The sequence below is a fragment of the Zea mays genome, chromosome 3, assembly GCF_902167145.1.
Source record: "Zea mays cultivar B73 chromosome 3, Zm-B73-REFERENCE-NAM-5.0, whole genome shotgun sequence".
In the NCBI taxonomy this organism is placed as follows: domain Eukaryota; kingdom Viridiplantae; phylum Streptophyta; class Magnoliopsida; order Poales; family Poaceae; genus Zea; species Zea mays.
The window spans coordinates 219,673,305-219,699,053 of NC_050098.1; the positions used below are offsets into that span (position 1 = coordinate 219,673,305).

General features: G+C 51.8%; 1 long non-coding RNA gene across 1 annotated transcript; it reads left to right on the forward strand.

Moving 5' to 3' along the window:
- Positions 1-2,718: 2,718 nt before the first annotated feature.
- LOC103651419 (uncharacterized) lies at positions 2,719-9,599 on the forward strand. The gene is made up of 5 exons (XR_002268226.2): positions 2,719-3,518; positions 6,137-6,955; positions 7,245-7,870; positions 8,087-9,166; positions 9,344-9,599. It is a non-coding gene; the product is annotated as an uncharacterized lncRNA (long non-coding RNA).
- Positions 9,600-25,749: the final 16,150 nt, after the last annotated feature.

Here is a 25,749-nt window from a genome sequence, read left to right on the forward strand (position 1 = left end):
AGCCAAGGGCTAACGTTACGATCCAGTGAGAGGAGGGGTCGACCGTGGCAACAACAGCGACACGTGGGGAACGTTGACTACTGCGATGGCGGCGCGAGTGATGGGGAGGGATAAGGGAGAGGGAGGAGAGGCTAGGGGTGGCGGGGCCGCGAGGAAGTGAGGGGAGAGATAAGTGATGAGAGATGATCCAAATAATATTGTCCATTGGATTTGGGTGAGTAGGGGGAGGGGTTATCCAACAACTTGAACCGTTGATTTTAATGGTGTGTTAAGTCTGGATATAATTTTTTCGTGAATTTACTGGAGGTTATAAGTGTGGGGGTGATTTTGTTGAGTGATTTTTGCAAAGTTTAAACTGGTGAATTATATAGTGGTATAAATACATATCAAGTATTGTATCAATCTATTAATTATGTAAAACTTTACCTTGAATAGGAGTGCAGAAGAACGGCTATCCATTTATCCAAATCTAGACTTATGGTCTTTGTTGAGTTTTAACTCTAGCGTACCCTAATTTGCTTGGGACTAAAAGACTTCATTATTGTTGTTAATAATAAGATCCTAAGCAACAATTACTTTGGTATCCAAATTGTGTATTTGGGTTGGCTACCTAAGGAAACTATAAAACAATCCCCAGATTTAAGATATATATTTACTCTATGCAGGATTGCAGGCATATGTCCCATCAGTAGTGTACTCCATACGCGTTCCCACGTCCTGGATGATGTATCCTGTCAGTCTTCAACCGCGCTATGACATGATCTGCTATGCCACGTCCCTACGATGGTGCGTGTCCCAAGTGTTAGTCAATATGGCTAGTCACCTAACTTCTTCAGCTCCTCGATCAAGGCACAGTGCCCGTCCTTCGCCGCTCCTGGCCCATCGGCACGAACCCGCATGATATTCACTTTCGTCATCGACCACTGTCCGTGTAATGCACACCTGCACATCGTAAGCTGAGAGACATAATTGCACATACACATAATCTTGTACTCTAGTTAGTCCACGACTCACACCAAAGTACTACCTATGTTGATAATCACTCATTATCAACTCAAACCATAACAGATAAGTCAACCTTGTGTTCCGCATATGTTGCGTTAGATTTATGGTCGTGCAAAGAGGGATTGAGTTCAGAATGATATATATATATATATATTATACTTAAAGCACCAGTTTCAACGGTCGTCCCGCGTCATCTTTTTATAAATAACCCCTCACAGCTATTTCAAATTAATCGCTGCACGCCTATAGATAGCCAAACAGCAGTCTGGCACGGGCTAGACGCCCATGGGCCACAACTCTGGCCCAGGCACATCATGTCGGACTGCTGACTGTGCCGGCCAGCTCGTTAGCCCGTCGGCCCATTTGATTAAATCGGCGTAAAATGTTAAAAAACAATGCAGGAGGTAGGGTTTGAACCCATGCTCTGATGGAAGAAGGGCGGGAGACACTGAGTGAAGTTGTCTAGCCAGTAAAACATTATGCTCAGATACTTTTAATATTGAATACAAATTGTATATATGTATATACGTTTTTTTGTAAAATAAAAAATATAATTGTATCGGGTTGTACTAGTACTTCGGGCCGAGGCTATAGCCCAAGCACGGCACGGCGTTCTTGGCTCTTGCAAGCATTAGGTCGTTTTTGAGACCACATTGGCGCAATGGACTCTATGGTGTTTGAGGTTGCTGAATTGGATGGAGCAACAATGATTAGTCACACTAACAGTAAAATGAAAGGTTATTTGTTGGTTTTAAAGTTAGTAATTGCTACTAAGTAGCATAATTTATATGGAGCGCATCTAGATTTTATTGATGCCTGACTTTGGCAATCACTCTGTATTTTGATCTATCTTTTTTATAAGTTTGAGTTCATGTGACTTATTTTAGAAACTTGAGCTCACAAACTTTCTCTTATTTAGTCTCTGTATGGTAGAATTATGTCATTTTATAATCTCTGTTCGTTTAGTCAGTCGTTGTGAACTCTCTTCTAATCGCTCACTTCATTGGTCGTGTTGTACCATGACATATTTCATGGAGTAAACAATAACATCAGTTAGCCAAATCAAAAAAATATTATACGGAGAACGGAGACAGTCAATAAAAAATCTTGAATTTTTTTGGTAGATAGTTTACATGGGTATTATTGTAAGCCGTCGCAACGCACGGGCAACCGACTAGTATATATATATATATATATATATATATATATATATATATATATATATATATATATATATATATATATATATATATATATATATATATATATATATATATATATATATATATATATATATATATATATATATATATGTGTGTGTGTGTGTGTTGGCGCTATTTGTCACCTAGGTTGAAGCTTCACCTGGATTAGTCTCGCCCCCGTCATACGCGCGAGACTACCCACCCTATGCATGCCTGCATGCAATCCCCGTCTCTCTCCGGCACACATTTTTTTCTTTTTCTCTACTAACTATTAAGAGCCTATTATAGACCGCCCCGCCTCCCCTCTGCGCGCAAGTAATACCTCTCCTCTTCGCACGCCTTGTCACATCCCACCCGCCCGCCTGTGACGCCCGTCTCGGTGTACCCCGCATCCTCCGCCGCACGCACCGCAATACTCCTCAACCATCCGACGCCATCCATGCCAGCTTCTCTGGATCCCCCACTGCTCGCGCATGGGCGCCCGCCCTCGCTCCCGCTCGGCTCTTCCCCGCCTGTCCTCCCTGCCTCGGCGCTGCCCTCGACCTCGCTTGATCTGCCTGCTCCCGCCGCGCCCATCATGATCCGACCTCGCTTGACCTCGACCTAGCTTGATCTGCCCATGCGCGGTCCCGGACCTTGCAAGGCGGCGGCGCAAGCGACCGGCAGTAGATGAGTCCACCATCTCCTCGAATCTGATGGCCCTCGGCGACAGCGCCGCCACGTCACCGGTGGCCAAGCTCTCCATCTCCGGTGCGGCCCTCGCGATGCTTCTACATCGTTGCCTCGTCTGCAGCCAGCGACTGAAAAGACTTCCTCTTCGACCATGCTTTGCAGCTGCCCACTTCTGATATGACATTCCTTTGGAAAATCTAAAATAACTGCATACTCATGTCAGTTAATAGAGTGCAGGCACATGCTATTCTCCATTGTATTCTGGAAAAGGACATTTATCATAATAGATAACTATGAAGCGTGCTGGACATCAAGTGGTATGGAGATTAAAAGATTTCTTTTCATCTTTCATGTTGTTTTGGTCTTCTACTTGACCAACATGGCTTGGGATTCTGAAAACGCTTGGAAGTAATAATGTAATATGCCTTCATCTAGCATGTTTTTTGTAAAATCATAGTTGCACTTGAATTTTGGTAATTTGGTTGTCACTAATTCCTGCTTATTCTGAATAGCTAATCTAAATCTATGCCACAGCTCATGATTTACTTGTTTTATTACATGATCAGGATAAACATGTTACCTCCAGGCAAATCACTATCACCAGAACAAATATGTCCATTTGTTTTGCTCAATTAATTGGTAAGTGATGAGTTGATTGAATTGCTATTTACAATCATGTGTAATTTAAGCCTCTTACTCTCTACTACTGCCCCTTTCTCTCCTACTTATGCAATTTAAGCCTCTTCTGTAGCTACAAATGCATAGGCTGCTTCAAACCTCAGTAGAGATTCTTTACCAGTAGAACGTAAATTTTCGGAGCTAAAGCGTGTGTATTCAGCTAAAATTGTGTGCAATTTTTTCATGGTAGTACAACGTCTTTTCTGAACAATCATCTAAGTGGTAGTGCATGAGATTTTTTTTGCTTACGATTGTTGTTTCCATGATATGTTAAGCTGCTTGTTTACAAAAGAACAAACAAAGTTTTTTTTCCAAATCACATACATGTGTGGTTAGTTCAGTCAATGATCTGCCATTGATTGTCCTATCCAAACTAGAGTCTCATGTATGTAACCCATTACAACATGTTGAAAGCCTCTTACAAGTTACAATACTGAAACAATGGCTTGCACAAGTGTTCAGTATCTATATTTTACTGCGTGATCATTTATTTGGCATAATTTTATTCAGACAGGTGTAGGTTACAATGAAAAAAATGCTACCGCTTTGTGAGTGATGATTATTGCAGAATGCTACTGCTTTGTGATTGCTAAAGAGTGCTACTACTTTATGAGTGATGTGCTTTTGGGATAGAACGAGTAAACACATGGGAACGTGATAGGCTGATTGGTCTACTTTGTGATGATTTCAAGATACTGTATGCTATTGTAGATTTTCTTTCTTATGAGTTTTTTTAGTTTCTTATGAGTGATCTACAGAAAGGAATAGGTTGAGTAAACACTAAAAGCAGATCTACTTTGTGTTTACTCAGTGTGGTCCACAAAATGAGATAGGCTGAGTGATCTGCTTTATTATGAGGGATAGGTTGAGTGATTTGGTTTTAGTGTGATGTATTTATTTTGTTTGCAGTGAGTCTATATCTATATCTAAAATTCGATTTGTTTGCAGTGAGTCTACATCTAAAACATACATTTTTTGTTTGCAGTGACTCTACCATGGCTAGCACTCCGATGACCTAAAAATTGCTTTTAAACAATTTATTTAAATTATATTTTACTATACGCAACTGATGTACTTGATTCATGGATGCATTAATGTACTTGATTCATGGATGCATGTACAAAGCTGGACATGGTTTTATGCTTAGGGATTTAGTAATTACAATCTCAGATTAATGTTGTTTTTGTTGGTGTACCAGTTTCTGAGATTCGTTTGTTACATTGTGTATTGCTGAAAATTTGATTTGAATTAAAGTTACATGATCCAATCCTTTGCTACAGAACACATAAAAATTGCTTGTCTAGAATCATTCCAGTTGTATTAGTTACACACATAAAAATTATTTTTTTATATGTATGAAATATGATTGTGTGACACTATAACGCACGTGTATTGTGCTATTAATAATCAAAAGGGTGATGAATATGACGCAAACCTCCATCAACCTTGGTTCAGTATTGGTTGTTGGCAAAGATTTTAGTGAGGTTGATGATAATATATGTATTGTTCAGTTTTATGTGATCGTTGTGCACTAATATTTCATTTAATAATTTATGTTGTGTCGTAACACACGAGCACTCTAATGTCGTATATAGAAGTTTGCATGGTACTTGTTGCAATGTAGTGGTGAAATAGCTAGATTAAAATAACAAAATTTATGTATGGTTAATCACAAATAGATTATGAAATATTTTCTCGTAACAATATAACACATTTATATATAGTTATCGTGATATTATATGCTCCATGACGACAACGGCGACGCCGGAGGCAAAGATGGCGGCGCAGCAGCAGGCCCCCGCATCGCGCTCCTCCTCCCGACCTCACCGTCGAGTCCCTGTTTCCGCCAGACCTCAATATCTTCGGAGGCCGCTGGACCTCTGTCTCCATCGCCGCCCCAGCCTCCACCATCCCCATTCGCTTGTGGTCGACCTGACCACACCTTTGGCGCCCCTTGAAGTGTCGCCGCCCCTTTCTCCGGTCGCCCTCTCTTCGTGTAGTCCCAAATCAACTCATGTCATCATATTGGTTGTCTATAACTTAGTTTCGTAGTTTTAATTCAATTGTTACCATTTCGTATATTTAGGATTTTCGAATAGATTAGGATGCAATTCAAATTGAGCTTAGGTGGGATGAAGAAGGTCGACAAGTAGTTCCTTTAGAGAAATATATTGGATATTAGCATTACAATGTTTACTTCGCAAGCATAGATCAGGGTAATGGTGTGTTTGCACCAAGCTAGATTTACTTGGGTGTATTTGTAATCTACAATGTTTACTTCTTAATGCAAATGATGAACAATTATGCCTATTTGAGAAATAGAAACAATAACGAAATATAGTTCAAGAGGGCAGGTGCAAACACACCATTACCCTGATCTATGCTTGCGAAGTAGTGTGCAATGATTTACTTGTCAACCCACAGTTTCAACAAAAGGACATGCACTTATATTTGAACTGGTGTTTAAGTTTTGAAATATGAAGATATGATGTTTTTGTAGTGAGACACTCAGTGGTTATTTCAGTTCCCACTCTCTACAACCCCAGGGAAAAGCACTAACAATCTTACATGAATTCCAGGTTCTACAGGTCGTTGTTGTTGGTGAATGTGGTGCGGATTATGATAAACTTCAGTTCTATCTAGCAGATGTACAAGGGAAGTATACAATCTTGTTCTCTTATGCAAAAACATTGGCATTTAATCTATTCATTTGAGTGATTTATTTTGATTTAGATACTTTGAGAAACAATTTGAGTTGGCTAAAGTAGTAAAACTGCCAATGTTTCTTCACATGTGTGCTGCTGGCGAAGACTTCTATGAAATCATGACACGGAATTTGCATAGGTACCATATAATCTGTATTCCATAGGTAATGTTCCTTAATGATGCCCTGCACGATACTTGGTGGCTTTTTTGGTACAAAAAGATTATATTAATATATAAACATACTATATACACTTATATTTGATATAGTATATGCATGCTATCTTCAACTTTGGATACGTCATCTCCAAAAAGACATGTTCGTGTACATTTCTCTATAGCTAGATTTTCTTTAAATTATTGATGATGAAGAAATCATATGAATTTGTGTACAACTGGCATCCTACAAGTTCTTTGTAAGTAGAACTATGTACCTTATGTGATATTTTTTTTCTATCTTATGGAATCTATTCCTATCTTTTGGATTTTGTGACTATATTATTGGGTCTATTATTTTATCAAATGGTCAACATTGAAGATAGCTCCATTATCCGATATTGCTATATATTACAACTTTTATGGACAATATCAAACACCATAGAGATGATTGTTGTGAAAGATGGAGCGCACTCATATGGATGAACATGTTCATTCGTCCAAAAGAGGCGGTCTTCAAACTGTCCCGTTCATAATCAGTAATATATCTTTCACTCTTATGGAATAGAAAAAACTGCAGTTATATATATACTCCTTCATAGTTTTCTTTAATTTCATAAATAACAGAAATAATCTATTGATATCTATCATCTTGTGTTTTCGTCCACTAGCCTTTTTTATTCCTATAGCATACACTGTCTGGTTGTCAATTTCCCAGATTTTCTCTATCGAAGTTGTTTAATATATAAGTGATGTTCTTATAAATGGCACTCAAGTTTTCATAAAATGGTACCAATGTTGTGAACCCACATGTTTTTCTTATTTCAGTTAACGAAGGATGTGAACGGATTGTAAATGTAGCGGTCAGTGCAAATATTATTATAAACGTAGCGGTCAGTGCAAATACTATTTCGTCAAGGAGGTGGTCAAGGGCATCGACGAGAGCGACCTCCAAGGCTCCACGAGACGTGGATCAAAGTCTTCGCCATGCACAACGCCCACGAGCGCATCACCAAGCTCGAGAACATGTGCTGGCGGATCTGGCACCTCACGCGTAAGAAGTAGGTCAGGATTTCGCACGTCTCTTTCGTGGTTATAATCTCTCGCTGCTTGTTCTGTTTTGTTAATAATCTTGCTCGCCTCTCGATTCATGTTTTGTATCAGTTTGATCTCTATTTTAATTTGATCTCTGTTTTAGTTTGATCTTTGTTTAGTTTGATTTTTAAGTGTTCTCTGTTTACTGGATGGAGATGCATGATTAATGAAGCGCACACTGCACAACGAGTATAATATCTGATAAATATTCTAATCGTTCGTTGCTTTATGTTTAAGCCTGATGATGAAGTGATGGTAGATCAATCATGCATGCCTGGTTGTGGTGCTTCCAAAATTCAGAACCACACACTTAACTGAGATGTCACATCTTGCAATGTTTCATTGTTGTTCATATAAAGGTATCTCTTCGGTCATTCTAGCACGTACTACCTATTAGGGTAGACGCACTATACTCACAGATTAGTTTGCTTTTTCTTTGCCTTTTTTGAATTGAAATAAATTGGACATAGAAGGATTTATGGTTTTTTGTCTATGACAACAGAGAATAATTGATATTTTCTACTGTTGTTTAGTGGTTCTATTGTTTCTCAATCTGGTTCATTTTGGATGATTAGGAGTTCGAGCATAGTGGAGACCCCAAGGGTCATTTTCAGGCACTGCTAGCTCTAGCGATGGATGGTTTAGAGAAAGGAAAGGCTGGCACTGCTGGCTCAAGCGATGGAGGGTTTCGAGAAAGGCAAGGTTGTGTATGATTATATTGTTTCCCAGCATGCAAAATGTGTTGTGACTATTGTTTCCTTGTAACCTATTAATAAATTGCTAGGGAAAGTTATTCGGTCATGTGTTATGATTAGAGCTACTGAAATTTCTGACAGGCTCTTACTTAAACAATGTTTTATAAACTAATGATATAACTTAAAGTTTGCATGACCAAGAAACAACAATATACCTTTTCTGTCCCAAGCAAATTGGATTAGGTTGGAGAAGAAACCCATCTAGAGCCACAAGAATATGTAAAAAGAGCTAAATCGATTGTAGCGGTAATAAACAAGAACTGTGATTCTATAAGCATGAAGTGCTGGTGTTATCTACTTGGTGTATTTGTAATCTACAATGTTTACTTCTTAATGCAAATGATGAACAATTATGCCTATTTGAGAAATAGAAACAAGAACGAAATATAGTTCAAGAGGGCAGGTGCAAACACACCATTACCCCGATCTATGCTTGCGAAGTAGTGTGCAATGATTTACTTGTCAATCCACAGTTTCAACAAAAGGACATGCACTTATATTTGAACTAGTGTTTAAGTTTTGAAATATGAAGATATGATGTTTTTGTAGTGAGACACTCAGTGGTTATTTCAGTTCCCACTCTCTACAACCCCATGGAAAAACACTAACAATCTTACATGGGTTCCAAGTTCTACAGGTCGTTGTTGTTGGTGAATGTGGTGCGGATTATGATAAACTTCAGTTCTATCTGGCAGATGTACAAGGGAAGTATACAATATTGTTCTCATATGCAAACACATTGGCATTTAATCTATTCATTTGAGTGATTTATTTTGATTTAGATACTTTGAGAAACAATTTGAGTTGGCTGAAGTAGTAAAACTGCCAATGTTTCTTCACATGTGTGCTGCTGGCGAAGACTTCTATGAAATCTGTATTCTTCACACGAAATTTGCATAGGTACCATATAATCTGTATTCCATAGGTAATATTCCTTAATGATGCCCTGCACGATACTTGGTGGCTTTTTTGGTACAAAAAGATTATATTATTCAATACAGTGTGTATAGCAGGGTGAGTCATAATGAATATGGGTAATTCCACTTCAGCTAAAAACATACATTTTACTCTGTGCAGGTAAAAAGGAAAACTTGTTGCTGCCGGGATTCTCCAGCAAGGTGGGCGGTGGAGGTGATATGCCATTGGGTTAAAGGAGTTATCCACAGCAGTTGTTGTTCATGTCTCGCTATTGTGTTGCTTGCTTTTGTTTGTGTCAGTGGAAGAAGAGTTTTGTAGGTGCCATTGAATAGTTAGGACTATTTTCAGTTATATAAAATCAAAGAAAATTGCAAGTTAATTCACATGTATGTAATAAAGCTTCTTAGTAATTATCTGCAGGTAATGTTTCAAATAGAACGTGTCAAGTGCTTCCAATGCAAGCTCGATTGTTGCAAGCTTGTCAAACACATTAAACTCTTACTCTTGAAATAGCGAGAAGAATACATCAGAAAGGTTGCTCCAAACATTGCAAGTACAAAGAAACTGTGCGTGTTGCACATTGATATCATGATTTTCCATGTTCTTTTGCAAATCCAGGGCTAACAAACGGCTCATCTTAACAGTATAACTCATATTTATACATAAGTTATCATGATATTATATGTTTCCGTTGCAACGCACGGGCACTCACCTAGTTTATACCATAAGCCTACATGTACATTAATTCTTTTTTATTTTGGATCAAATAACTCCATGCATATTTTTCTTTTTTTGTCTTCGTCAATAATGACCCAATGCTTCACCGGTAATAACTGATCATTTCTTCGGTAATAACCCAATGTTTCATCTGTAATTATCGAATGTTTCGTCGGTAATAACCTAACGCTTCATCAGTAATAATATAGCGTTTTGTCAGTAAATAACTTAACGTTCCATCGGTAATAACCGAACATTTCTTCACTGCTGGAATTATTATTGAGCGAATGTTATAAAATTACTGACCAGTGACTGTAATATTACTGATTGTATCTGTTACTGAGTGATTACTGCTGTAAAATTTCTAACTGAAAATTGCAATATTACTGACTGCATTTATTAATAGGCAGTAAGGGGTAGGCTGCCATTCCCATTCCCTCCTCCCCGCAAAGCTCATTCCTATTCCCGGCTGCCACCATTCCCATTCCTTCCTCCCCGCTGTCATTCTGTGTTCTGCCATTCCCATTCCTCCCTCCCCGCAAAGCTCATTCCCATTCCCACGTGCATCCCACGCCTAGCTAAAATTAAATTAAAAAAACACAAATGTAGCCCTAATGGGATTCGAACCCGTGACCTCTCAAGCAAATGTGCTCGTAGCTACCACTACACCACATGTGTTTTTATGTCAATATTTGTTACAGTAAAAATATCTACTACATCTCTCCCAAAGCCCACCTGCTACCCTTGCACAATGTGTAGTAGTAGATAATTATCAACGAGATTCCCGAATTATATTTTTGGATGGAGAGAGTAGTATTTAAAGAAGAGCCTTGCATGCAACTTCTTTTGTTTGAATAAGTTTTCAACTTAAATTTCTTTTTTATATGTGTGACATTTATTCTCTGTAATATTTTTCCATGGATCTGACTTGTGAGTCATTTTCATAAACCAACGCCAAATATGAATCCATGTTTCTTACTTGGAAACCCCGAACAAACACCACTGGTAGGAGGCGCTCGCGTTGGCATCGCTCATCGACGATGAGAAGAAGCTTGGCGACTGCCAGTTCGACCTCTGGAAGCAGTCCTACTTGGCCGCATGCGTCGCTTGGACGCGGTCCAGAGCGGCTACACCGCTGTCCATATTCAAACGAGGGACCTTATAGTCGTCGCCAACGCCGGCGACTCTCGGGTTGTTTTGGGCACCGCATTCGACGACGGCGCCGTCACGCCATCTAGCTCATCATCCACCTGAAGCTCAACTGGCCACGTAAGTCGCTACTGACCGGCCATGAATTCTTGTACGCTGGGACGACGGCTGTTGCTGACGTTGTGTGATTGTCCTCGAACAAGATGTATGTAGAGGAGTAGCACATCCGGAGGTGCAACGGCTAGGTGTACTACCTCGCTGATGAGCCCGGGGTGCACTTCGTTTAGCAGCCCAGCCAAAAGTCATCGGTACTCGCCATGTCGCGCACGTTCGACGACTACTATATCAAAGACTGTGGCGTCATCTTGGCGACAGAGGTGACGCAGAGGAGGACTGACAGCAATGACCACTTGCCATCGCCGAGGTAGCTTTTGTGCTGGCCTGCCTTTAATTCTTTTCGCAAACGCACATACTTACCTTTTTGTTTAAGCAAACATGTATGGTGGTGCGTGCCTGATGACTGACGATGTACGAGGGAACTTCTACCGGTAGGTGTGGCACGTGCTTTCCAATGATGAGACCATGCAAATTATGGTATATATCGAAGTCTCTATGATACTGATGGTTGCAATGTAGTAGTGGAACAGTTAAATTAAAATAATAAAATTTATGTATGGCTAGGTGTTGGAACTTGCTCTCACTTGCAAGGGGGGGCCAACAAGGGTGAACCGTGATGTTAACAGGGTTACGCGCTAGATGGCAATAGCTCTGTTAATCTTGCCTCCCACGGGCACTGTGCGGGGGTATTTATAGGTACCTGAGCGCCCAGCGCCTTGTGCTAAGGACGCATGTGCCCTCAGCTACCTAGGTTATCCCCAGAATATTCCCATAAAGCAGGGTTACAGACTGTAATTACAGGGATGCCTTTACAAATTATGCCCGTAACGCGCGACAGCCACGCAGGACCCGTTACAATGGGCCGGATCACACGTGGGCCTCTGAGCTGGACGAGGCCGCACTGTGGGATGACGCCGTCGCAGGCCTTCGTCTGGTGCCGAATCCAGCGAACTGTGGGATGACGCCGTCGCAGGCCTTCGTCTGGTGCCGAATCCAGCGAAGGGTGTCCCTGCCCGTTTTGTCTCTGTCAGACCAGCGACTGCAGCGAAGGCCTCGAGCGAAGGGTGGCATCTTTGCCTTCGCCCCAACATTTGCCCTCCGAGGGACCAGTTCGACAAAGTCACCTGGTGCCGAAGACGTCGCTAGATGGCGGAGACGCTGCCCTCGCTCGAAGTGGTTCCGCGGGGGTTTTTGACATGACCGTTGATTGACAGCGTACTGTTGGATTGCGGGTTTCCCGAAGCGCTGTGCCCTGTTGGATTGCGGGTTTCCCGAAGAGCCGCGCCCTGTCTATAAAAGGGGGCGGGGGTCGGCGCTTTTTGAACTTCACTTTCCGCGCTCTGTGAAAACCCTAGCCGCCTTTTCCACCGTCTCGCTGCTCGTCTGCCCGCCGTGCTCTTGTTCGCTGGAGATCTGGCTCGAGTGAAGCAGACCGCCCGCCACCGCCGACGGTACGTAGCGATGCCGACCTCCTCTTCTTCCGCTGCCGCTACGCCGCCGGCCGACCCCTCACCGCCGGCCGCCGCCTCGCCGCCGGCCGATGCCTCGTCTGAGGAGACGCTGAGTAGTTTGATGGCGGAGGAGTTGCGCGCCGGTGATTCTGTTGATTTTGGCGTGTCGCGGATGTCGTCGGTCCGCGTGCAAGATATGCAGCGGTTGGGTTACTTCGGCGGCGGCGTTGCTCTTGTCCCGGGGACGGAGGAAGTCCCCGAGCCGGAGGGCGAATTGGTTGTGTTCGAGGCGTTCTTCGCCGCCGGTCTCCGCCTGCCTACGCACCGATTTGTTGGCGAAGTCCTGCGCAGGTTTAACGTTCAGATACATCAGCTGACACCGAATGTCGTGGTGGCTCTGTCGAAGTATGTCTGGGCGACGACTTCGTACGGCGGGCAGCCGTCGGTCGAAGTCTTTGCGAAGTATTATTGTTTGCACTGGCAGAAGAGGATGATTGGAGATGAAGTTGCTCAGTTTGGGTCCTGCACATTTACGCCGAAGACCGGCAAGACCACGATGCAGGTAGTCGAGTTGGTTCCTTGCGCCCGCAACAAGTGGGGCAACTGGAATGAGTTTTGGTTTTACGTTGCTGAGGGTACCGTCGAAAATCATGAGGGACTCCCCGTGTCCGAGATGTGTTCTCATTTTTACTCAGCGTACCCGCCCTTTGAAGTGGAGGAGGAGGATGCGGATGAAGGGGCCCTTCGGTGCGCCACCGGCCTGAGCAGTGGGCGCGATTTGGTTGAAGAATTTGTGGCGTACGGGGTATGGCCCTTGGCGCATGGCTGGGCGTTGGGCAAAGTGTGCCCTCGCCAAATGCCTTTCCATGGTGGAAGGGTGGTGCGAAGTCCCGCCTTCGCGCTGAACCTGCAAAGCCGCGATCCGGCCGCCTTTGTGCGTGAGGCGGAGGATGGGGCGGTGCGGCTCGTTGGTCGTTACGTGCCGAGGACAGAGGGCCAGCGCAGCTGGGATATCCGCGGGTCGAATGACCGTTTTGTCGGCGTTCCGAGACCGGGGGGTCCCTTGGGCCGACGAGTGAGTGTCGCCGCATGCCCCAGCCCAGATGGGTCGAGCGCGAGGGCGAGTGCGAAGGGGGGAGAGCGAGGCGGCCAATGACCGGCGTGAGAGAGGTGGGAATCCCGCGGCCTTCGTGTTCGTCCCGCGCCCAGGTCGGGTGCGCTTGCAGTAGGGGGTTACAAGCGTCCACGCGGGTGAGGGAAGCGAGCGGCTCCAAGCGAGCGCCTGTCTCGTCCTCGTCCCCGCGCGGCCAACCCTCCTTAAGTGGGCCCTGGTCCTTCCTTTTATAGGTGTAAGGAGAGGATCCAGGTGTACAATGGGGGGTGTAGCAGAGTGCTACGTGTCTAGTGGGGGAGAGCTAGCGCCCTAAGTACATGCCGATGTGGCAGCCGGAGAGATTTTGGCACCCAGCTGGTGTGATGTCGTGGCCGTCGGAGGAACGATGGAGCCTGGCGGGAGGACAGCTGTCGGAGCGGTTGGGCCCTTGCTGACGTCCTCTTGCTTCCGTAAGGGGGCTGAGAGCTGCCGTCGTCACAGGGTATGCGGGGCGCCATCATTGCCTATCTGGCGGAGCGAGCTAGACGGGACACCGGTCTTGTTTCCTGCGGCCCGAGTCAGCTCGGGGTAGGGCGATGATGGCGCCTCCTGTTGATGTGGCTGGTCTGCGCCCTAGGTTGGGCGATGTGGAAGCTCCTCCGAAGCCGAGGTCGAGTCTGTCTTCCATGGCCGAGGCCGAGTTCGAGCCCCTGGATCGGGCGAGGCGGAGGTCGCCGGCTGAGGCCAGGGTGGAGTCCGAACCCTAGGGTCGGGCGAAGCGGAGTTCGTCGTCTTCTGGGGCTGAGCCTGAGTCTGAGCCCTGGGTTGGGCGGAGTGGAGTTCGCCGTCTTCCGGGACTTAGCCCGAGTCCGAGCCTTGGGTCGGGCGGAGCGGAGTTCGCCGTCTTCCGGGACTTAGCCCGAGTCCGAGCCCTGGGTCGGGCGGAGCGGAGTTCGCCGTCTTCCGGGACTTAGCCCGAGTCCGAGCCCTGGGTTGGGCAGAGCGGAGTTCGCCGTCTTCTGGGACTTAGCCCGAGTCCGAGCCCTGGGTCGGGCGGAGCGGAGTTCGCCGTCTTTCGGGACTTAGCCCGAGTCCGAGCCCTGGGTCAGGCGGAGCGGAGTTCGCCGTCTTCCGGGGCTGAGCCCGAGTCCGAGCCCTGGGTCGGGTGGAGCGGAGTTTCCGGTGGTGCCTTCTGCAGGACCTGACTGCCTGTCAGTCTCACTCTGTCAAGTGGCACTGCAGTCGGTGTGGCGCAGGCGGCGCTGTCCTTCTGTCAGGCCGGTCAGTGGAGCGGCGAAGTGACGGCGGTCACTTCGGCTCTGCCGGGGGGCGTACGTCAGGATAAAGGTGTCAGGCTACCTTTGCATTAAATGCTCCTGCGATTTGGTCGGTCGGTGCGGCGATTTAGTCAGGGTTGCTTCTTAGCGAAGGCAGGGCCTCGGTCGAGCCGGAAATATGTTCGCCGTCGGAGGGGGGCCTCGGGCGAGACGGAAATCCTCCGGGGTCAGCTGCCCTTGTCCGAGGCTAGGCTCGGGCGAGGCGTGATCGAGTCGCTCGAACGGACTGCTCCCTGACTTAATCGCACCCATCAGGCCTTAGCAGCTTTATGCTGATGGGGGTTACCAGCTGAGAATTAGGAGTCTTGAGGGTACCCCTAATTATGGTCCCCGACAGTAGCCCTCGAGCCTCGAAGGGAGTGTTAGCACTCGCTTGGAGGCTTTCGTCGCACTTTTTTGCAAGGGAACCAGCCTTTCTCGGTTGCATTTTGTTTCGGTGGGTGCGCGCGAGCGCACCCGCCGAGTGTAGCCCCCGAGGCCTCGGAGGAGTGGTTTCACTTCTTCGAGGTCTTAATGCCTCGCGTAATGCTTCGGCTGGTCTGGTTGTTCCCTCATGCGAGCTGGCCGTAGCCCGGGTGTACGGTCGGGTCCCAAGTTCTCGGGCTGGTATGTTGACGCTGTCAACGGTTCGGCCGGAGCCAGGTTTGCGAGAGCAGCCCCCGAGCCTCTGCACAGGGCGAGAGGGCGATCAGGGACAGACTCGGCTTTTTTACATACGCCCCTGCGTCGCCTTTCCGCAAGGAGGAGGGGGGGAAGCGCCATGTTGCCCTCGATGGGCGCCGAACATGGTGTCTCCGGTGAGCTGCAAGCGGGTAATCCGAGTGGACGTCCGTGCCCCGTTCGTTAGGGGTCGGCTAGGGGCCCAGAGGCACGCCCAAAAGTACCTGCGGGTGATCTGCCGGACCCGGTCCCCTGGCGACGGGGTCCGAGGGCTCGATGCCTCCCTCTGATGGGATTCCGTTACAAGATCGCTCCCGCTGGTCTCGGAAATGTCCTAGGGTACCTCGGGAGCACAGCCCAAGCCTTGGTTATGTATCGAACGTACCCATGGTCATCCCTCGCTCAGCGTCTGAGGCAGCTGTGAACCCTTCGGGGGCCAGCCTTCGAACCCCTGATCAGTAATGCGCGCGGAGCCCGAGTAGCCTGAGGCGGCCGTAGAACCCTTCGGGGGGGCGGCCTTCGAACCTCTGACCAGTAGTGGGTGTAGGGCCCACGCGATCTGAGGCGGCTGTCGAACCCTTCGAGGGGCCAGCCTTCGAACCTCTGATCAGTAGGGAGGCTCGGAGCCTGATTCCTTCCTGGGGAAGGATCCTTTTTGGGGTATCCCCCTTTCCTGGTCCCTGTTGCAAGAGAGAGAGAAAGAGGAAAAAAGGAAAAGGATACGAAATCGAACGACGCGGCGTACCTTTACTGACACGGTCATTATGGCGAAGGCGAAGCGTCGCCCGCTTCTCCTGCCAGAGGCGCCGCCTGTCCCGCCGCGGAGTTAATGCGACAGTGCGAGTGGTTGGCGGGGCGGCCATTGCGCGTGCGCGAGCCGTTCGAGGAACGGATCACGGGTGCGTTGTCTTCATGCCGTGAGAGGGGGTTCTCTTGCTGCCCCCGGATGGGACGTGAGCTTGGCTGACGACGTGACCGCTGCTCCCGCCCGCCTGCCACCGTCATTACTGCCGGCCCATTTTTGGTCGCATTGACCGCCGCGCCAGGCTGGCGCTGCTGGGTCGTGCGCTGGGTAGCCTCGAGTCGCGGTATTGGTTCCGCAATTGAGGAGGCGCGGTGGTGGCGCAAGTGGCGGTGCAGTTGCTTGCATGAAGCATCCGGCGCGCCGGTTGCGTGACGCGTGGGCCTGAGCCTCCGCGCTGGGCGTGTCGGGAGTCGGAGAAGCGCGTCCACTTGGCGCGGTTGCATGCCGCCTGCATGGCTGCCCGCCCCTTTCGCCCGCTGGTCTGGGCAAAAGTGGAGGGTCACTTGTAACCGCTGGGCGGTTGTGCGCACCGCGCGCGGCAGCCTGGCTTCTTCTGCTCTGAGCCGGCTTGCATGACATGTGGGACCCAGCCCCCGCGCCGCATGGGGGGGGACCTTGGAGTGTGTTGGAGAAGACTCAGCCCACGACGGTTGGGGACGCAAGTAGGGAGAGTCGCCTTTAAAAGGAGGGCGACCCCCTTCGGAAGGCGACCATGTCTTCGTGCTCCCTTATGCATCGCGTCTTTCCATCTTCCAAGCCCCCGGATGGGGGATACCCGCCGTCTTTCCGCCTCATCGTTGGAGGAACGCAACTCCGCGGGAGTTGGTACCTTTCAGCCATCGTTCGGCTTCAAGGATTTTCATCATGCAGCCTGGCTGCACCCCTCCGCCGGCGGTCACCCAAGATGGTGACCTCCAGCTTGATGGTGGGGGAAAGCGAGCCGGGCTGCGGCCTCTGCCCCTCCCTCAGCCTCAAGGATTTTCATCACCAGGGCTGGGGAGGGGAGTGTGCCGAGTTGGGGTCGGCCCCTGCGTGGGCGGTGGCCCGCTCCTTCACTCAGTGATCGGAGGGAAGGGCGGTCGTCGTCCGTGGCGCCGGCAGCTGCACTGTGCCTGGCTCTCGGACGCGAGTGGCTTCGGAGCCGCTCGCGGCGCCGGCGTCTGCCACGGCAGCTGGAAGAGGTTCTTCCGTCGGCGAGATAGCCAGAGCCGCCCACAGACCGACCTCCAACTCTACGGCCTTCTGCCCGTCCTTGCCTCACGAGTTTGGGCATGGGCGGGGGCCTCCTGGCAGCAGCACCCACCCTGAGGTCAGTGCTGCCGCTGTTCGGCCCCCCGGAGCAGAAGTCGTCGTCGTCGCTGCTGCCGGAGCGGGCGACGGCGCGCCGTTCGTCGGTCTTCTGTTGCTCCGCAGGCCATCCCCCATCGAGTGGGGTTGTTCGTACCTGCGGAGGGGGAACCGGAGTTCCGTTTGTAATGGCACTTTGAATGCCAGGGTTTTTTGTTCATTGTGGCTGTCGAGGCCTGAACATGTATGTAATTTTGGCACGGAGCCGTGTTTTTTCCTCATTTTCGAGCACTAAGTCTCGCCTGTTGGTTGTCTGAACCGCTTCACCAAGCGTGAGTCGCCCCGTGTCAAGGTGACGAGTGAGGTATCCGTATCCCGGAGGCGTAGGAGTCCCTCGGCTCGGTCGGCCTTGTTGTCTGAGGCTTCTCTAGCTTAGTTAAAGGGACCCCTTGGCCGCTCTTCGATGAGCCGAGGCCAGGGGTAGCGATATCAGCATGAACAGGGGCAGAGTCGGCTCAAAAATGAAACCTGGTTGGCCGGAGCCTAGCCGGGTCGTCCGTTGGCGGGACCGACGCTGGAGTTGACTAGCCGAAGCCTCGGGTCGGGCGGGCGCCCTCTGAGGACGGCTGGCCGAGGCCCCGGGGCGACCGGCCGAGCCGCCTGCTCGGGCCGGATTCCCGGAGAAGACCCTGGCAGCGATTGCCCGGGCGTGGTGATGACGTCGTCCTTTAGAGCGGAGATCCTCGGACCGCGTCGCCGTCCGAGGCTTGGTCGGACCTCGCCAAAGGTGTCGTCGATGCCGAGGGTGCTACTGCCCCCTTCCAGCGTCAAGACCCGAGCCTGCAGGATCGGATTGTCTTGTAGCGTGTGTTTCCTGCGACCGCCGAGGCCTAAACACACCCTCGCTGTGTTGTAAAGCTGCATCTCTTTTCCTCTTGTTCCGAGTATCTGGACTTTTTTGTCGGTAACAGGGATGTTTGTGCGAGCGAGAGTTGCTTCTCGCGGAAGGTGATGAGTGAGGTATCCGTATCCTGGAGGCGTAGGAGTCCCTCGGCTCGGTCGGCCTTGCCGCTTACGCGCACTTTTACTCGTCCATGAGGTTCTGTCACCGACTCAGTCGAGAACGCTCGAAGGATCGCTTCGGCAGAAGAACTTCCGAACGTGAAGACTTGTTCGGTCCGTGGAACCACTTATCCGAACGTGAGTTACTTATCGCAGAAGGTGATGAGTGAGGTATCCGTATCCCGGAGGCGTAGGAGTCCCTCGGCTCGGTCAGCCTTGGCTGCTTACGTGTACTCCGTCGTTTTCAGGATCCACTTTTCGAAGTAGTCAAAAAGCACGAAAGATATTCTGGCAGAAGAGATCTTTTTTCGAGGAAAATTTCGACGCAGAGGGGGTTGCCCCCCTTTTAGCCCCCGAGGGAGGGTCGGGCTTTGCCGAGGCGAGGCCGACCCTTCCTTGATGACTAAACTTTGCGTGGGTGCGAGGTATATGAACGACTTGAAAATATCTTAAGGGTAGAAACGACGTAGCTGTTGGATGTTCCAAGCGTTGTCGTAGACCTCGCCTTGGCTGTTGGCCAGCTTGTATGTTCCGGGCTTCAGAACCTTGGCGATGACGAACGGTCCCTCCCAGGGGGGCGTGAGCTTGTGCCTCCCTCGAGGGTCTTGTCGCAGCCGGAGCACCAGGTCGCCCACCTGGAGGTCTCGGGACCGGACCCCTCGGGCGTGGTAGCGTCGCAGGGACTGCTGGTACCGCACCGAGTGTAGTAAGGCCTTGTCCCGAGCCTCTTCCAGCTGGTCCAGCGAGTCTTCTCGGCTGACTTGGTTGCTTTGGTCGGTGTAGGCCCTCGTCCTCGGGGAGCCATATTCTAAGTCTGTGGGTAAGATGGCTTCGGCCCCATAGACTAGAAAGAACGGCGTGAAGCCCGTGGCTCGGCTCGGCGTTGTCCTCAGACTCCAGACCACCGAAGGGAGTTCCTTCATCCATTGCTTGCCGAACTTGTTGAGGTCGTTGTAGATCCGAGGCTTGAGCCCTTGTAGAATCATGCCGTTGGCACGCTCCACCTGCCCATTCGTCATGGGATGAGCCACGGCGGCCCAGTCCACCCAGATGTGGTGATCCTCGCAGAAGTCCAGGAACTTCCTGCTGGTGAACTGGGTGCCGTTGTCGGTGATGATGGAGTTCGGGACCCCGAAGCGATGGATGAAGTTGGTGAAGAACGCCACCGCCTGCTCGGACCTGATGCTGTTCAGGGGTCGGACCTCAATCCACTTGGAGAATTTGTCGATGGTGACCAGCAGGTGCGTGTAGCCCCCGGGTGCTTTCTGCAAGGGGCCGACGAGGTCCAGTCCCCACACCGCAAAAGGCCAGGTGATGGGTATCGTCTGTAGAGCCTGAGCGGGCAGGTGGGTCTACCTCGCATAGAATTGACACCCTTCGCAGGTGCGGACAATTCTAGTGGCGTCGGCCACCGCCGTCGGCCAGTAGAAGCCTTGTCGGAAAGCATTCCCGACAAGGGCTTGAGGTGCTACGTGATGGCCGCAAGCCCCCGAGTGTATCTCCCGCCGGAGTTCCTGACCTTCGGCGACGGAGATGCATCGCTGGAGGATGCCTAAGGGGTTGCGGTGGTAGAGCTCCTTCTCATCTCCCAGCAAGACGAACGACTTGGCGTGCCGCGCCACCCACCGAGCCTCGGCTCGGTCGAGGGGTAGCTCTCCTCGGTGGAGATATTGCAGGTACGGGGTCTGCCAGTTTCGATTAGGCGTGGCCCCGCTTCGCTCCTCCTCGATGTGCAGTGCCTCACCCTCGGAGGCCAAGGGTACCTCGGGCTGAACTGAAGGCGCCTCGGGCGGAGCTGAGGGTGCCTCGGGCTGTGCCGAGGGTACCTCGGGCTGGACCGAGGGTACCTCGGACTGGGCCGAGGGCGCCTCAGGCTCGGGCGTGTCGTCGATCTTGACGGAGGGTTGATGCAGATCCCGGGAGAAGACGTCCGGGGGAACCGTTGTTCGCCCTGAGGCTATTTTAGCCAGCTCGTCCGCAGTCTCGTTGTAGCGCCGAGCGACGTGGTTGAGCTCGAGCCCGTAGAACTTGTCTTCCAGGCGCCAAACCTCATCGCAGTAGGCCTCCATCTTCAGGTCGCGGCAGTGGGAGTTCTTCATGACTTGGTCAATGACGAGCTGCGAGTCACCACGGGCGTCGAGGCGCCGAACCCCTAGCTCGATGGCGATCCGCAACCCGTTGACCAGAGCCTCATACTCAGCCACATTGTTGGACGCCGGGAAATGGAGGCGTAGCACATAGCGTAGGTGTTTCCCGAGGGGCGAGATGAAGAGTAGGCCTGCGCCGGCTCCCGTCTTCATCAGCGACCCGTCGAAAAACATGGTCCAGAGCTCCGGTTGGATCAGAGCCGTCGGTAGCTGGGTGTCGACCCATTCGGCTACGAAGTCCGCCAAGACCTGGGACTTGATGGCCTTCCGAGGGGCGAACGAGATTGTCTCGCCCATGATTTCCACCACCCACTTTGCAATCCTGCCCGAGGCCTCTCGGCACTGGATGATCTCCCCCAGGGGGAAGGATGACACCACAGTTACCGGATGAGACTCGAAGTAGTGTCGCAACTTCCGCCGCGTCAGGATCACTGCATACAGTAGCTTCTGAACTTGTGGGTAGCGGATCTTGATTTCGGACAGTACCTCGCTGACGAAGTAAACTGGCCTCTGAACGGGCAATGCATGCCCCTCTTTTTACCTCTCGACCACAATCGCGGCGCTAACCACCTGAGTGGTCGCGGCGACGTAGACCAAGAGGGCTTCTCCGACAGCTGGAGGCACCAAGATAGGCGCCTTTGTGAGGAGCGCCTTCAAGTTCCCGAGAGCTTCCTCGGCCTCAGGGGTCCAAGTGAAGCACTCGGCCATCCTTAAGAGGCGGTACAGAGGCAGACCTCTTTCGCCGAGGCGTGAGATGAAGCGGCTCAGAGCCGTGAGACATCCCACGACCCTCTGTACACCTTTCAAGTCCTTGATGGGCCCCATGCTGGTGATGGCTGCGATCTTCTCCGGGTTGGCTTCGATGCCCCGCTCGGAGACGATGAACCCCAAGAGCATGCCTCGGGGCACCCCGAAGACACACTTCTCGGGATTGAGCTTGACGCCTTTCGCCTTGAGACATCGGAATGTCACTTCAAGGTCGGAAAGGAGGTCGGAAGCTTTCCTCGTCTTGACTACGATGTTATCGACGTAGGCCTCGACCGTGCGGCCAATTTGTTCGCCGAACACATGGTTCATGCACCGCTGGTATGTCGCGCCCGCATTCCTCAAGCCGAACGGCATGGTGACATAGCAGTACATGCCGAAGGGCGTGATGAAAGAAGTCGCGAGCTAGTCGGACTCTTTCATCCTGATTTGATGATACCCTGAGTAGGCATCGAGGAAAGACAGGGTTTCGCACCCAGCAGTGGAATCCACGATCTGATCGATGCGAGGCAGAGGGTAGGGAACCTTCGGACATGCTTTGTTGAGACCAGTGTAGTCTACACACATCCGCCATTTCCCTCCTTTCTTTCTCACAAGCACGGGGTTGGCAAGCCATTCGGGATGGAATACCTCTTTGATGAACCCTGCTGCCATTAGCTTGTGGATCTCCTCGCCTTTCGCTCTGCGCTTCTCCTCGTCGAATCGGTGCAGAGGCTGCTTGACGGGTCGTGCTCCGGCTCGAATGTCCAGCGAGTGCTCGGCGACATCCCTCGGTATGCCGGGCATGTCCGAGGGACTCCACGCGAAGACGTCGGCGCTCGCGCGGAGGAAGTCGACGAGCACTGCTTCCTATTAAGGATCGAGCCCGGAACCGATCCGGATTTGCTTGGAGACGTCGCCACTGGGGTCGAGGGGGACGGCCTTAACCGTCTCCACTGGCTCGAAGTTGCTGGCGTGACGCTTCACGTCTGGCACCTCGTTTGAGAGGCTTTCCAGGTCGGCGATGAGGGCCTCGGACTCGGCGAGGGCCTCGGCGTACTCCACGCACTCCATGTCGCATTCGAATGCGTGTTTGTACGTGGGGCCGACGGTGATGACCCCGTTGGGGCCCGGCATCTTGAGCTTCAGGTAGGTGTAGTTGGGGACGGCCATGAACTTCGCGTAGCATGGCCTTCCCAGTACCGCGTGGTAGGTTCCTTGGAACCCGACCACCTCGAACGTCAGAGTCTCCCTTCGGAAGTTGGAGGGCGTTCCGAAGCAGACGGGAAGGTCGAGTCGTCCGAGGGGCTGGACGCGCTTCCCGGGAATGATCCCATGGAAGGGCGGAGCGCCTGCTCGGACGGAGGACAGATCAACACGCAGGAGCCTGAGGGTCTCGGCGTAGATGATGTTGAGGCTGCTGCCTCCGTCCATAAGGACCTTGGTGAGCCTGACGTCGCCGATGACGGGGTCGACGACGAGCGGGTATTTCCCCGGGCTCGGCACGTGGTCGGGGTGGTCGTCTCGGTCGAAGGTGATGGGCTTGTCGGACCAGTCTAGATAGACTGGCGCCGCCACCTTGACCGAGCAGACCTCCCGGCGCTCTTGCTTGCGGTGCCGAGCCGAGGCATTCGCCGCTTGCCCACCGTAGATCATGAAGCAGTCGCGGACCTCGGGGAACTCTCCTGCTTGGTGATCTTCCTTCTTGTCGTCGTCGTGGGCCCTGCCACCCTCCGCGGGTGGCCCGGCCCTGTGGAAGTGGCGCCGAAGCATGACGCACTCCTCAAGGGTGTGCTTGACGGGCCCCTGATGATAGGGGCACGGCTCCTTGAGCATTTTGTCAAAGAGGTTGGCACCTCCGGGGGGTTTCCGAGGGTTCTTGTACTCGGTGGCGGCGACAAGGTCTGCGTCGGCGGCGTCGCGTTTCGCTTGCGACTTCTTCTTGCCTTTCTTCTTGGCGCCGCGCTGAGTAGACGCCTCGGGAGCATCTTCCGATGGGCGGCCCTGGGGCTGCTTGTCCTTTCGGAAGATAGCCTCGACCGCCTCCTGGCCAGAGGCGAACTTGGTGGCGATGTCCATCAGCTCGCTCGCCCTGGTGGGGGTCTTGCGACCCAACTTGCTCACCAGATCGCGGCAGGTGGTGCCGGCGAGGAACGCGCCGATGACATCCGAGTCGGTGATGTTGGGCAGCTCGGTGCACTGCTTCGAAAATCGCCGGATGTAGTCTCGGAGGGACTCTCCCGGCTGCTGTCGGCAGCTTCGGAGGTCCCAGGAATTCCCAGGGCGCACGTACGTGCCCTGGAAATTGCCGGCGAAGGCTTGGACTAGGTCGTCCCAGTTGGAGATCTGCCCCGGAGGCAGGTGCTCCAACCAGGCGCGAGCGGTGTCGGAGAGGAACAGGGGGAAGTTGCGGATGATGAGGTTGTCATCGTCCGTTCCACCCAGTTGGCAGGCCAGGCGGTAGTCCGCGAGCCACAGTTCCGGTCTCGTCTCCCCCGAGTACTTTGTGATAGTAGTCGGGGGTCGGAACCGGGTCGGGAACGGTGCCCGTCGGATGGCCCGACTGAAGGCCTGCGGACCGGGTGGCTCGGGCGAGGGACTCCGATCCTCCCCGCTGTCGTAGCGTCCCCCACGCCTGGGGTGATAGCCTCGGCGCACCCTCTCGTCGAGGTGGGCCTGACGGTCGCGATGATGGTGCTCGTTGCCAAGGCGGCCCGGGGCCGCAGGCGCGGTGTTGCGCGTGCGCCCGGTGTAGACCGAGGCTTCCCGCATGAATCGGGAAGTCGCGGCATGAGGTTCCGAGGGGCATCCCTGCCTTCGGGAGGCAGAGCTCTCGGCTCGTCGAACCGCGGTGCCTTCCAGGAGATTCTTAAGCTCCCCCTGGATCCGTCGGCCCTCGGTGGTTGATGGCTCCGGCATCGCGCGGAGGAGCATCGCTGCTGCAGCCAGGTTCCGGCCGACCCCACTAGATGCGGGTGGTGGCCTGACCCTGACGTCGTCGGCGACGCGGTGCTGGAAACCCTGGGGCAGATGACGTATTTCTTCGGCCGGGGGTTGGCTCGCCCATGCCTGCCCGACGTCCCGGCGGATCGGCTCAAGCGCTCCTGCTCCCTCGTCGAGCCTGGCCTGTACCCCACGGATTTGCTCGAGCTGTGGGTCATGGCCCCCCGCCTGAACGGGGACCACAGCTAGCTCTCGTGGGATGTCAACGCGAGGCACCGGCCTAGGGAGATCACCGTCCTTCGGCATGCCGAGAGGATTGCCTTCGGAGGGACCCTCTAGATCGACGTGGAAACATTCGCGGCTTGGGCCGCAGTCCTCATCGTCGAGGCTACGGCTACCGTCAGAACAGTCGGAGAGGCAGTAGTCACATGCGGTCATGAAGTCCCGCAAGGCACTGGGGTTGCCAAGTCCAGAGAAATCCCAACAGATGCTGGGGTCGTCGTCTTCCTCGGACCCAGAGGGCCCGTAGGTCGAGACGTCCGTCAACCGGTCCCAAGGTGACCGCATGCGAAACCCCAGAGGGTTTGGACTCGCCTCTACGAGAGCACCCGCCAAAGCGAGGTCGCTAGGCGGGTTGAGGCTAAATCCAAATGATGTGGGATGGGAATCGGTCGGTACCTCTTGGTCGACGAGCGGTAATGAAGTCACGTCGGGGACTGACTGCACCGTCGTCTCAGGTACGAGGGCGACGTCCAGCAAGCCTTTCGCAAGCGCGCTGGCGTCGTCCGCTTGCTCGGGATTGGCGTGTCGCGGGGAGACGGCGCTCGTCTTCGTCTCAAACGCGAAGTCGATACCCGGTGCGCCCCCGTTGGGGTGTCGGCGCCGTCGACTTGCTCGACAGCCGACGAGGCGCTGCCTCCTGCTTGGCCTCGGTTGCCCTGCCTTCCCCTCCGTCGGCGGGGAAGAAGGCGGGACGAGGTCGAAGGTTGTTCTTCCACCACGCGGGGAAGACGTCATCGATTCTGCCGCCGGCGGGCGGGCTGTCGGCCGCCA